Source organism: Mustela lutreola, chromosome 2 (assembly GCF_030435805.1).
Source record: "Mustela lutreola isolate mMusLut2 chromosome 2, mMusLut2.pri, whole genome shotgun sequence".
NCBI lineage: Eukaryota > Metazoa > Chordata > Mammalia > Carnivora > Mustelidae > Mustela > Mustela lutreola.
In genome coordinates, this window is record NC_081291.1 from 56,979,759 (window position 1) to 56,992,739 (window position 12,981).

The 12,981-nt window shown below is 45.3% G+C and overlaps 1 long non-coding RNA gene across 1 annotated transcript; it reads left to right on the plus strand.

Annotated features, from left to right (window-relative positions):
• The first annotated feature begins 12 nt into the window (after positions 1-12).
• Positions 13-8,741, plus strand: LOC131824272 (uncharacterized). The gene is made up of 3 exons (XR_009350814.1): positions 13-158; positions 8,303-8,426; positions 8,619-8,741. It is a non-coding gene; the product is annotated as an uncharacterized LOC131824272 (long non-coding RNA).
• The last annotated feature ends 4,240 nt before the right edge of the window (positions 8,742-12,981 follow it).

The window sequence follows — 12,981 nt, forward strand, 5'->3', positions numbered from 1 at the left end:
AGTGAGCGCGCCCGCAGTTAGGAGGCCACGCCTCCAACGGCCATCAAGCGCGAAGTCCCGCCTTCGCAGACAAAGGCCCAGTGGAATCCCGGCTGACTCGGGAAGCCACGCCCCCTAGGGGGAGGGCCGCCCGAGTTTTCACCAGGCTCGCCACGGAGGTTTGGAACGTGCGGAATCGCTCCGCCCCGGGGGAGGGGGCCACCCACTGTCCCGCCCCCAGCCGACCCGCGCCCTTGCTCTCTTTCAGGGTTGAGGCCTAGGGACGCCGGGTTTCCCCGCTGATTCTGCGGCAGGTGCGCTGTGTGACCTTGGGCAAGCGTCCTCACTCTGGGGCCTCCGTTTCCAGTAAAATGGGATGGGGGTGCTCTGGCCCTGCAGTCTGTGACCTAATGAAATCCATGACTTCTCTGACTTGAGGCCACACGTGTGCCCTCCCCTCCCCATCTTTGGCGACCCCAAGATGAGACAAACTCCCCACACGTCATTTGGGCTCCTAGCCTCAGTTTCCTCGTCAGCAGAGCCGGTCTGGAGATCCAGTCTTAAGGGTACAGCCAGGTATCCGAGCTCGCTCCCTGTCCCTCCCACCCTGATCCAACAAGCCCAAGTGATAGCTGGGAGTGCCTTGGGGCTGGACGCTGGGACTAGGCTGCAACAACAGAGCTCCAGAAGACAGAGACAATGGGCCCCTCTGTTGGCCCAGCTGCCCCCTCCAGCCAAACAAGCAGCTGACCCAAGGGCTGCCAGGAACAGGGTAGCTGGGATCCCTGGTGGCTCCGTGAGGGCGCTCGTGTGCGTGACAGAGTGGGCCACCGTGAAGGAGAAGGGCACAGACATTTGAACGGTGCCCTCCAAGTGCCTATCACTTGATTTTATGATGGCATTGGATTCTCGCAACCAATTCCTAGGAGGGGTTGCTGTCACCCCAGTTTTTTCATTATTTGAGCTGAGGTGCAGGTCTGGGTTAAACCTAGACAAGGCCACCTGTCAGCACCATGGCCTTGGGCAAGTTTGCTTTAGAACATTGGTCCTTCGTTTCTGCATTTGAAAATGAGGTGATGCCTTCTCACCTACCCCGTGGGGAAGTTGAGACCATCTAAAGAGATAGTAATGCTGATGACTATTTAAAGAGCACCTCCTGTCTGCTGGGTTCAATTCTAAGAGCTTTATGATCACTTCATCCTTGTAACAAGCCTAGGAGGAGAACAACAGTTCTCCCCATTCTACAGAGGAAGAAACTGAGGCACAGAGTGGTGAAATAATTCCCTAGGGTCAGGAATGTGGACAGTTGTAAACTGTAGCCACAGAAGGAAAAAAAGTAATCTTTAATAACAGGTAAGAACCTGTGTGTAGCAAACCTGTTTCACCGTGAGAAGTTCATCTCAGGCAACGTGCTCTGTGGTTTGAAACACCCCACCCCTTGTTGTTGGGAGAACAAGGGTCTAGGGCAGGCCAGACTCAGGAAGCCACAACCAAACAGAGTAGGATTGATTGCTCTGGGTAAGAGGTTTTTTCAAATTGTCCCCTGTGTGGCTCAGAAGTGAGGTGGTCTGAGGAGCCCCAGGGGCTTAGGAACACCTTCAAACCACCATACCAGCCTGGACCACTGACCTACACCATCACCTGTGGGAGAAATTAACTAGGTTATTCCTATTGCTTGGGGCCTCTTTGTTACAGCATCTTGGAATGGCCACTCACCAAGACATGCACTGGGACACAGCTGTGAACCCAACAGGCAAGATCTGAATGTCTTAGTCAAGATGATGGTGGAGTGAGAGAGACAAATCTCAAACTAAGAAGTGATAATAAATTGCAAAATATAAGTGTTGTGAAAGGCATGGGCTGAGAAGTGGGAGAGAGTGATGGTGCCCCCCAATTTAGACACTGGTCATGAAGGCATCTTGGAAGAGATAGTTGTTTTCCATTTTTTTTTTTAAGTTTATTTATTTGATGTGGAGAGAGCAAGGGAGTGAGAGACAGAGAAGCAATCACAAGCAGGGGGAACAGCAGGCAGGGGAAAAGCAGGCTCCCCAATGAGCAAGGAGCCCGATGCAGGGCTTGATCCCAGGACCCTGGGATCATGACCTGAGCTGAAGACAGCCGCTTATCCAACTGAGCCACCCAGCTGCCCCTGTTTTCTACTTTTTAATCCTGTGAATCTTATTTTTTTAAGATTTTATTTATTTATTTGACAGACAAGATCACAAGTAGGCAGAGAGGCAGGTAGAGAGAGAGGGGCTCATGACCTGAGCTGAAGGCAGAGGCTTTAACCCACTGAGCCACCCAGGCACCCCTGTAAATCTTATTTTAAAATGTCGTTGTGAGGGATACTTGGGTGGCTCAGTTATTAAGTGTCTGCGTTTGGCTCAGGTCATGATCCCAGGGTCCTGGGTTCCAGCCCCACATTGGGCCCCCTGCTCAGCGGGAAACCTGCTCCTCCCTCTCCCACTCCCCCTGCTTGTGTTCCCTCTCTTGCGTTGTCGCTCTCTGTCAAATAAATAAATAAAATTTTTTTAAAATGTGATATAACAAGACACTGATTTATCAAAAATTATATACTTATAATTTTCCCCCTTTGTGCAATCTTAGAATATGTTTCATCTTCAAATGAATGAGAAACCCTCAAAACATTAACACTCCTTTTTAAAAAATACAGGCATTCAGTGACAACATTAACTGCAGAAATGTACCAAAGATGACTAATGAATGGCACAGATCCAATATTTAATATTAGTTAATATTAGTTAAGTTGACAACAGTATTAAAACCAGGCCCTTTAATAAGAAAGCACTTCTATTTGCATTCCAGGACTTGGCAAGAATAATAATGTTACTGGCTAGTGTTTTTTAAAACCTTAAGAGTGCCAAGCATGCTAACCATATACAATGTGTTTTGTTATTTGTTTTATTGATGAAGAGATGGTTCTTAAATGATCAGAGGAAACCCCAAGTGTGAAGACTAGACGCCAGATGGAGCAGGAGAATGTAGTGTATGTTTTATTCCTACCACAATGGGAAAATGTGTACCAAGCAGTGTCCCAACAGAAGAGGCAGGACCCAGTCAATAGGGTTTCATGAAAAGAATTTAGCAAAGGGGTAATTTACCCCAAGTGTATGGTGGGGTTGGGGGGCACTGTCATAAGGAAATGAGTGGGATGGTGCAGTGTCTGGGCTGCAGCTGAGGGGATACTTTACCCCCTAAACTTGAAGTGAGGAGGAGAGGAGTGGTTTCCTGGAAGCGGTAAGAGCCTTAGTGTCGGGTGAAGGGTCCCCCGAGAAAAGCTGTGGCTAGAGACACAGTCACTGCCAAAACTGGGAATAGGTCAGGGGAAATACCCCACCTTTCTCTCCTCCCACCCTCTGATGCTCATCAGTGCCTCCCACTGGCCGAACCCAACTGGGAGCCTAAAACCGAGGAAGCCCAGGTGATGGCATCCACAGGGATTGGCCTTGTTGGGGGAACACAGAACAGGTGAAAACCATGGCTAAGGGATCTGGGATGTGGAGCCTAGGCAGAGAATAACCACAGGTATTCTAGATAAACTTAAAGATTTCTCCAGCCCTCTCTGAGCCAACTCTGAAACAGAAATGGGTTGGGCTTGAAAAGTACCCTTCTTGCCAGTATTGAGTACTTAGTAGGGCAGTCGCCATGGCAACCTTATACCCAGGCTTGGCTACCTGCATCTACCATCCAAACCACAAGTCAAGGAGCTGGTCCAGCCAGGTGACCAGATGATGCCCAAACGTTGAGAAATCATTGCATCTGTTAGAGCCCCTGGCCTTGGGCTCAGCCAGGTCAGGTTGGCAGGGCCCCTTGAGATCAGCAAAGATGTTTGGACACCCTGGGGAAGGATGAAGTCATTGCTCCCATCTCTGGGCTCCTAAGGGTGGTTTGCTTTGCCAGTGAGGACTGTCCCTGAGGGAGTTGCACAGCCATGAGAACTCATTAGCCCACAGTGCTGCCTGGACTCTCTCCCTCAAAGACACATTGAGGCCAGCAACAAACAGCACGTTGGCATGCAGGTTCTCCCTCAGCTGCACACATGGAGGGAAACACATACCCCACGGCCACAGGCACACACCCACAGCATCACACACAAATGCACAGATAGGTGCAGACACAGATGCTTACAGACAGACATGGACCCACAGTGCATTCCCCCATGGCTCAGCCTGTGTCTGGCCACCCTGCTGATTCTTCCATTCTTCCACTCTCCATTTTCCTGATGGTCCAAGGAGGAAGGGGGATGTCCCACAATACGCTCCTGTGGACCCCCGAACCTCTCTGGAATGGATTGTCTCCTTCATCTCTGTCCCTCTGTCACAGAAGGGGAAGTTTCTAGAGCACAAATACAGAAGGAGGAAAGGAAAGAGGGAAAGCAAGAAGGAGGGGGACAACGGAAGAGAGACAGAGACATAGTCATGATGAACATGGGACAGTCTGAGATAAATATGCCAGGGCAGATCCCAGTTTTGTTGGGCCCCATGTTTATATGCAGGGGTGGGGGTGGACTGGTTTTCAAAAAGGAAGACCAAAACTCTGAATACAAATTAGAGACAGAGGCTTGGAGGAGGCCTGTGTAAGCAAGGGACCCAGAGCTGCAGAGTAAATCTGCTTCTGCCACATGCATGAAACACAGACGGGTAGCCCCCTAATGCATTTAGGAACACAGACCCTGGAACCCCTTCCTCCCAGACACGTATGCATATGGGTACACACACACACACACACGCATGGCCCCAGCCCTCCGTGGCTCTCAGGATCTGGGCCCTCTGGAGACCAGGCTTCAGAGGCCCTTGCAGCCCTCATTTAGAATTTAGGCCCTGGTCCAGCTCCTTCCACATCAACTGGGCATCCTGTTGGACCCATTCCCATGTGTGCACTTTGCTGTTTGAGAGGAGTGGACTCTGTTCTCTGTCCCTGCCTCCTCACCTGAACCTGTCCCTTCACTGTGAGCTGGCTTCCTATCACAGGTGCAGGCTGAGGAGGAGGAGGGAGCTGTCTCTGCAGAGAGGATTGGCCAAAGCTTACTGAAGTGCCCCTCCCCGCCATACCTCTCCAGCCCACCCTACTGCCTTTCCTGAGAATGGGATGAAGTCCTGAGCTCTGTGTGGGTCCTCTTGGGGGAAGAGCAGTGTGTCACACACACACATACCCATCACACACAACTCTGGAATGCCAAAGATTACAAAAGATTCTCAAGACCGTAAAGCACAAAGAAAATGAAAACGACTCGAAATATGGCCGTACAGATAATCCTGGTGGAATTTTAAAAATAAAGCTAATGCAGGCCCACATTTAGAAAATTCAGACAGTCCTGAAAGATTACCAAATGAAAACTAAAACCTGCTCTTCTATCTCAGTCCCTCTCCCTGGATGTGATCGCTCTTTGCATTTCTTTCCTGAATACTTTGGTAGACTGGCTTTGACTGATAAAAACAGAATCACTCTGCCCACTGTTTTCACGCCTTGCCAGTTTCCCACCTAAAACGCATCTCTGCAGAGCTTTCCGCATCAACATGGTCTAAGCTACTGCCGCCTTTTTAATGGCCATGCTTTTTTCTGTTGTCTGAGTGCATTCTCTGTCGATGTATATCACTTTCCAGTTTCTTGCCTCTTAACTGTAGCCCAGCAGCCCCTTGGTGAGCCCGATTCACACTGTAGATATTTCCGCAGGGCCAGTTAACGTGGAAGCACTCTGTCAAAGGATACACCATTTTTTAAAAAGATTTATTTATTTATTTATTTATTTATTTGACCAAGAGAGATTACAAGTAGGCAGAGAGACAGCCGGGGTCAGGTGGGGGGAAGCAGGCTCCCTGCTGAGCAGAGAGCCTGATGTGGGGCTAGATCCCAAGACCCTGAGATCATGACCTGAGCCGAGGACAGAGGCTTTAACCCACTGAGCCACCCAGGCACCCCGGATATATGAATTTTTAATTCTGGTAGAAATTGCCAAAACGCCCTTCAAAAGGATGGCATTAATTTACAAGTGTCTCAACAATATATGAAAGAGTCTGTCCCCCTACACAGTCCCTAATTTTGTCAAAACGGAGGAGTGAAAAGTCCTATCTCGGTGTTTTTCAACAACTTCATTGAAATATAATTCTCATTCTCTACAATTCATCCATGTAGACTGAACACTCAAATAGTTTTTAGTGTACTTAGAGTTGGGCCACCATCAGCAGCATCAATTTGAGAGCATTTCCATCACTCCAGAAAGAAACCTGGTACCCTTAACAGTCACTGTCCCATTTCCTGCCCTCCCCCAGCCCCTAGCAGCCACGAATCCACTCTCTGCATGGATAGATTTGCCTACTGGGGCCATTTCGTAAAAAGGAAATCATACCCTCTATGAGCTTTTGTGTCTGCCTTACTTCACTTAGCGTAATGTTTGCAAGGGTTTTCCATGCTGTAGCCTGTGTCAGCACTTCTTTTTTATGGCAGAACATTCCATCATGGAGATAGACCCCATTTTGCTTATCCATTCTCCAGAGGATGTATACTTGGGTCTTTTCCACTTTTTGGCTCTTGGGAATAATGCTGCTGTGAACATGAATGTACACGTTTCTGTGTGCATGTACGATTTCATTTCTCTCAGATACATACTTAGGACTCTGTTGTTTTAACAAGAGTTTCTTTTCGTTTCAAGTGTGGGTGAACATCTTCAAGAGCTGTCTGTTGAAACCCATTGTCCATTTTGCTGTTAGGTTGTTTGCACGTTTTCTATTTGTGGTGCTGTGAAAAAATATGTATATTTTTATATATTTGGTCTTCATCCCTTTCCTGGCATCAAGCTCCTAAAACCCTTGGAATTTCCTAAGCAATGAGGACCATTAAAGATATCTTTTGTTATGTTAATGAGGGTACTTTTGGAAAGTACCTGTGGGTGGGAGCTGGTTGCCAAGGGACCCCCTGTGATTAGAGGGCTGCAACTTTTAGGCCCACCTCTGACCTCTAAGGAGGAGAAAGGGGCCAGAGATTGGATTCAGTCACCAATGAACGAAGATTTAATCAATCATGCCTAGGTAATGAAGCTTCCATAAAAGCCCAAAAGGATGAGGTTTGTTGGGTTTCTGGGCACACAAACACATGGAGATTTGGGGAGAATGGCACCTGGAGAGGAGGACATGGAAACACCTTGCCCCTCCCCCATCCCTTCCCTTGTGCATCTCTTCCATCTGGTTTTTTTCTGAGTTATGTCCTTTTAGAATAACCCATTAACCTAGTAAGGAAACTTTTCCTGAGTTCTGTGAACTGCTCTAGCAAATCAATCAAACACAAGGAGGGGTCATGGGAACCTCAGATTTATAGCTAGTCTAATCAGAAGGCAGGTGACAGCCTGGACTTGGAATTGGCATCTGAAGTGCCGGCGGTCTTGTCAGACTGAGCCTTTCACCTGTGGGATCTGAGGCTCTCTCTGGGGGAGTGTCAGAATTGAGTTGAATTGTAGGACACTCAGCTGGTGTCTCCGAATTGCTTAGTGGTGTGGGGAAAACACCCACATTCTGGAATTGATGAGCAGAATTAGAACTGGTGTCAGAATCATACTATTGATTTGAGTTCTTTGCTAAGAAAATGTAGTCCATTTTGTGGCACGAATATTGTAAACATTTTTTCCCAGTTTGTTCCTTGTATTTTTACTTCATTTATGGTCTTGCATAACATTCAGACATCAAATTTATGTTTTCAAAATTACTAACCTTTTCTTTTTAGGCTTATAACCAGCTAAATAAGGTCTTCCCCACCACAATTATAAATTTATCTGTAACTTCATGGTTTTCGCCTTTCCTCCATCTTGTTTTATAATGTTTAAAATTTGGATCCTTGTGGGTTTTATTCTGGTACCAGGAATAAAGATCCAGTGTTCTTTCCAGATGGTCAAGTAATCATCTCAACGTCTTTAATTGAGGAACCCATCTTTGTCACCACCCGTATGAAATTTCTTTACCATAAATTTGCTTCTTACTACTTTACCATAACTTTCATGTTCCAGTGTTGTCCTCGAACCTGCTTTGTGACCCTATAGCACCATGGCTCTCAATCCTGGTTGCACACTGGAATCATCAGGAGGCATTTAAGAAAACACCAATATCCAGATCCCACCCATCGGATCAGAATCTCTGGAGGGTAGGGCCCAAGTATTGCTTTGTTTTATTCATCTTTTTTTTTTTTTTTCTCTTAGAAGCACTTTAGGGGATGGGGGTCCTAATGTGGAGCCAGGTTCAGGAACCACCACTCGACAGCCCTCCACTGACTTCTCAGGCTATTTCTTCTTTTCTCCCAACACTGATCTTATTTTCAGCCAATAGATACTTATTGAGCATCTACTACATGCCAGGCACTGGGGAATACAGGAGTCAACAAGATAAGAATCTCTGCCTTCAAGACCTAATAACCCACTATCGGGAGGGACAGACAATCAATGTGTGAGTGGGGTCAAGGAAAAATTCTCTGAGGAGGTGACATTTGAGTCTAGCCTATATGATATCTCTGTTCCTATGAGGCAGACCTGGCAGTGCTCTCCTCACCTTTCCCTTCTCCTGCCCCTTGCTGACAATACCCCAGCTTTGTTCAGGGCAGCAATGAGCCTTGCCTAGGTGACTCCTTCATTTCCCCAGGCTCTACTGCACACAGTCCTGGCCAAGGAGGCCTACGCTGAAGTCTGCAGGATGACTAAGGATTAAGTGGGCATTCAAAGATAAGAAGAGGTGACTCATTGCCAGCAACTGCTTACCTCTAGTAGCATGAAGAAAATAAACCCTTGTCTTTAAGCCATCGAGTAATAGACTTTTTGTTATTTCTGCCTGAAAAGCATTCCTAACAGATACAACCGACACCAGAGATTTGGTAGAAATAACCCATCTATGTCCATGTCTTAACACTGGCAAGTTCAATTTAAAAAGTAGCAGTGACTTGGCAACAGAGGAGGGTAAGGGAAGCATTCTAAAACTGAATAAGGTTTGGCCACCATCATCTCAATTTTTCTTTTAATTGTGGTTAAAAAAATTAATCATAACTATTTTGAAGTTTACAGGTCAGTAGTGTTAAATATATTCACATTGTCATACAACAGAACTCCAGAACTTTTTATCTTACAAATCCAAAACTCTCTACCCAGCAAAAAACAACTCCCCATTCTTCCTTTCCCATATGCCTGGTAAACCACCCTTTTACCTTCTGTGTAGATGAATTTGATCACACCAGGGACCTCATGGAACTGGAATAATATGGTGTTTTTCCTTTTGTGACTGGCTTATTTCACTGAGCATTATGTCTTTAAGGCTCATCCGTGTTGTAGCATGTGATAGGATTTCCTTCTTTTTTTAAGTCCAGATAATATTCTATCATATGTATATTCCCTATTTTCTTTATTCATTCTTCCACTGATGGACATCTGTATTGTGCCCACCTCTTGGGAATTGTGAGTAATGCTGTTACTAAAATACCTCTTTAACATCCTGCTGTCAGTTCTTCTGGATATATACCCAGAAGTGAAATTTGCTGGGTCATATGGTAATTCTGTATTTAATATTTTGAGGAAGTTCCACAGGGCTTGCAATGTTTACATTCCCCAAGAGTGCACAGCGATTCCAATTTCTCTACATCTTCACCAACACTTGGTTGGTTTGTGTGTTTTTTATAGTGGCCATTGTAACGGACATGAAGTGATATCTCATTGTGGTTTCAATTTATTTTTCTCTAATGATGAGTAATATTAAGCATCTTTTCATGTGCTTGTTGGCCATTTGTATGTCTTTGGAGAAATGTCAATTATGTCCTTTGCCCATTTTTAAAATTGGTTGTTGTTGAGTTGTAGGAGATCTTCATATATATTCTGGATATTATCCCCTTATCAGGTATACGATTTGAAAATATTTTTTTTCCCATTCTGTAGGTTGCCTTTCTACTCTGTTGACTGTGTCCTTTGATGTGCAGAAGTTTTTAAGTTTGCTGTGGTCCCATTTATCTATTTTGCATTTGCTGCTGGAGCTTTTGGTGTCATATCCAAAAAATCATTGCCAAATCCATTGTCACGAAGATTTCCCACTATCTTTTTTTCTAAGAGTTTTCTATTTATACATGGCCCATGTATAAATAAACACTGACTGCGTATAAGCTATTTATACTGCGTTGTCAGTTTCCCATGTGTGCTCACATCCATTTTTTCGCTTCTCTTGCCCTTTGGCCTCACATGTGGCCAGTGGAAGCCGTGGGAGTACAGTGAAGGTAGGAAGAAAAGAGAAGCCAAAGTATTTCTCCTTTTCTTCACCCCTGCGAGATCTCTGACAATGTGTGTGTGGGGGGAGTGGTTCTCCTCTGTAGCTTTTTGTGGCCCTTGCTCCTACCAGGAAGGCTCCTACCATGATTCTAGCGCCTGCCAGGCAATCTCAGCTCCCGCGTAACCCAGAACACTGATGCCTCTCTTTATCCAGAGGAATGATACGGACTTCCTCCTGGGCTAACCGATGGGATACCTCACTGTCCTCTATTTCGCTTCCAACTCCTCCATTACCTGAGGAACCAGTTCCCTCTGGGTGGTTTGTGTCTTGCTGGCTATACCGAGGCTGATATCTACACTGATGGAGAAAAAAAAAAAATTTTCAGATCATAAAAGTTGTATGTATTCATTGTGCAAAATAAATCCGGAAACATATACAAATGAAATAAAAATCAGCCATAATCCTACTACTAAAATTTTAGCACTATTACTATTCTCCATGTTTCTTGAATATGTGATACTATATCCTGTATAATTTTATAATCTGCTTTTTTTAGCTGGCAGCATAGTACACGATTTCCCCATGTTTATGAACTTCTTGTGAACATGGTTTTGAATGGTTATCCATAATATATCATTACCTGAATGTAATATATTGTTGGACATTTAGATGGGGTTTTTGTTTTTGCTAGTATAACACTATAATTAAAATCCATTTGTATATAGGGTTCTCCCTCCCCCCCCCCCATTTTCAGATTTCTTCTTTAGCTAAATTGAACCCAAGGTATGGACAATTTAAAGGTCTTTGATATAAGGACCTTTATATGGTCCTTATAAGGTCCTTTATATGGATAAAGAAGATATGGTCCACATATACATTGGAATATTACGCATCTATCAGAAAGGATGAATACCCAACTTTTGTATCAACATGGATGGGACTGGAGGAGATTATACTGAGTGAAATATGTCAAACAGAAAGAGTCAATTATCACATGGTTTCACTTACTTGTAGAGCATAAGGAATAATATAGGATACTAGGTAAAGGAGAGGAGAAGTGAGTTGGGGGAAATTGGAGGGGAAGATGAACTATGAGAGACTGTGGACTCTGAGAAACAAACTGAGGGTTTTGGAGGGGAGGGGGGTGGGGGGTTGGATGAGCCTGGTGGTGGGTATTATGGAGGACATGCATTGCATAGAGCACTGGGTGTGGTGCATACACAATGAATTTTGGAACACTGAAAAAAATTAAATTAAAAAAAATAAAGGTCTCTGGTATACACGATCAAATTACATTCTATAAATACTAAATCTATTTATCTCCCCAGACCCTCAGAGGAGGACCTTGCCTACCATTACAGGATAGGACCTCCTGTGCCTTGGATTATAAGGCTCCTTAACTGATAGGAGAACGCTCCTATCTATGACATAAAATGCCAACATTCCCAGTGGGCCTGAGAAGAAGGGCTCATTTCCAAGGTGCAGGCATAGAAGTATAGGGAAAAGCCATGCATCCATTAGCTATCATTGTCTTACAATTCACCCCAAAACTTAAAAGCTTGAAACAACAAATATTCATTATTTCTTGTGAGCCTGTGGATCACTTCAGTGGTTCTGCTAATTTGGGTCAAGTTTTGGTGATCTTGGCTAAGCTCAGCTTAGGATGCCTTGGATGGGATGACTCAGCCTTCTGAGTTAGTCTGCTGTAAACTCATGAAGTGTATCTCTTACCTCCTTCCAACCAGCTTGCCTGGGTATATCCTCGGGGCAGTGGCAGGATGCCAAGAGACAAAGCCATGATGATCAAGGGCTTTGTCAAGCTTCTGCGTGTACTAAATCTCCCTCCATTCCATTTGCCAAAGCAAATCTCCCCCCTCTTCTGTGGGGAAGCCTATGGCCAGCATGGGATGGCCCTACTGAAGGATGCATGGCTTTTCTCTATACTTCTATGCCTGCAGGAAACAGGAAAAATCGGGACCCTTATTGCAATCAATCGGTCGTAGTTGCATCCTTGGCAGATGGGAATATGATCACCATAGCAACCAGCAAGGACTACTCCTGAGGCCCAGAAGGTACCAAGACAACATCTTAGTGGAGGCTGCTGACCTGCCCCCAACACGTACTGGACATCGCATTTAATCCTCCCGGAATATAGGTGCACCATGGGAATAGGAAGAGGGGAATGCTTGAATCACCACCCTTGAGGAATGAGGTCTGGAAAGAAAAATTAAGTTGGGATACAAAAAATAAAAATACAATTCTCCCACACCTGAGTTTATAGACTAGCCTTCAAATCCACAAGAGATGAAAAAAAAATTGGCCTTGGGTAGAATGGAGAGAGGCTATTAAGACACTAGAATGCTAGTGTGCAGTGTTGGAGGGAACGAAGACTCCTATTCCCTCAGAATTGCCAGTTTGGGGGCCAGCAGGTTCCTTACATGTCAACCAACATCATCCCCTCATTTCATAGCCCAGGAAACAGAAGCCCAGGGAAGTTAAATAACCCATCCGAGATCTCACAGTAAGCTAATCATGCAGGAGGTAAGAACCCATGCCTCTGCTTCCCTCTGCTACGCTGGGCTGCTGCTGGGCTTTGCTGCAAACACTCAAATTGCTTCTTAATTGGAGTCTCCTGCTTAATTAGCTGCTTCCTGAGCGGCCTGTGCTCCCTGTTTGGAAATCTCAATCAACATCATCATCTCTAAATTGGTGTGACCTCGCTCTTCTCATGTCCTCCACACAGGGATTTGCTTCATGGTTT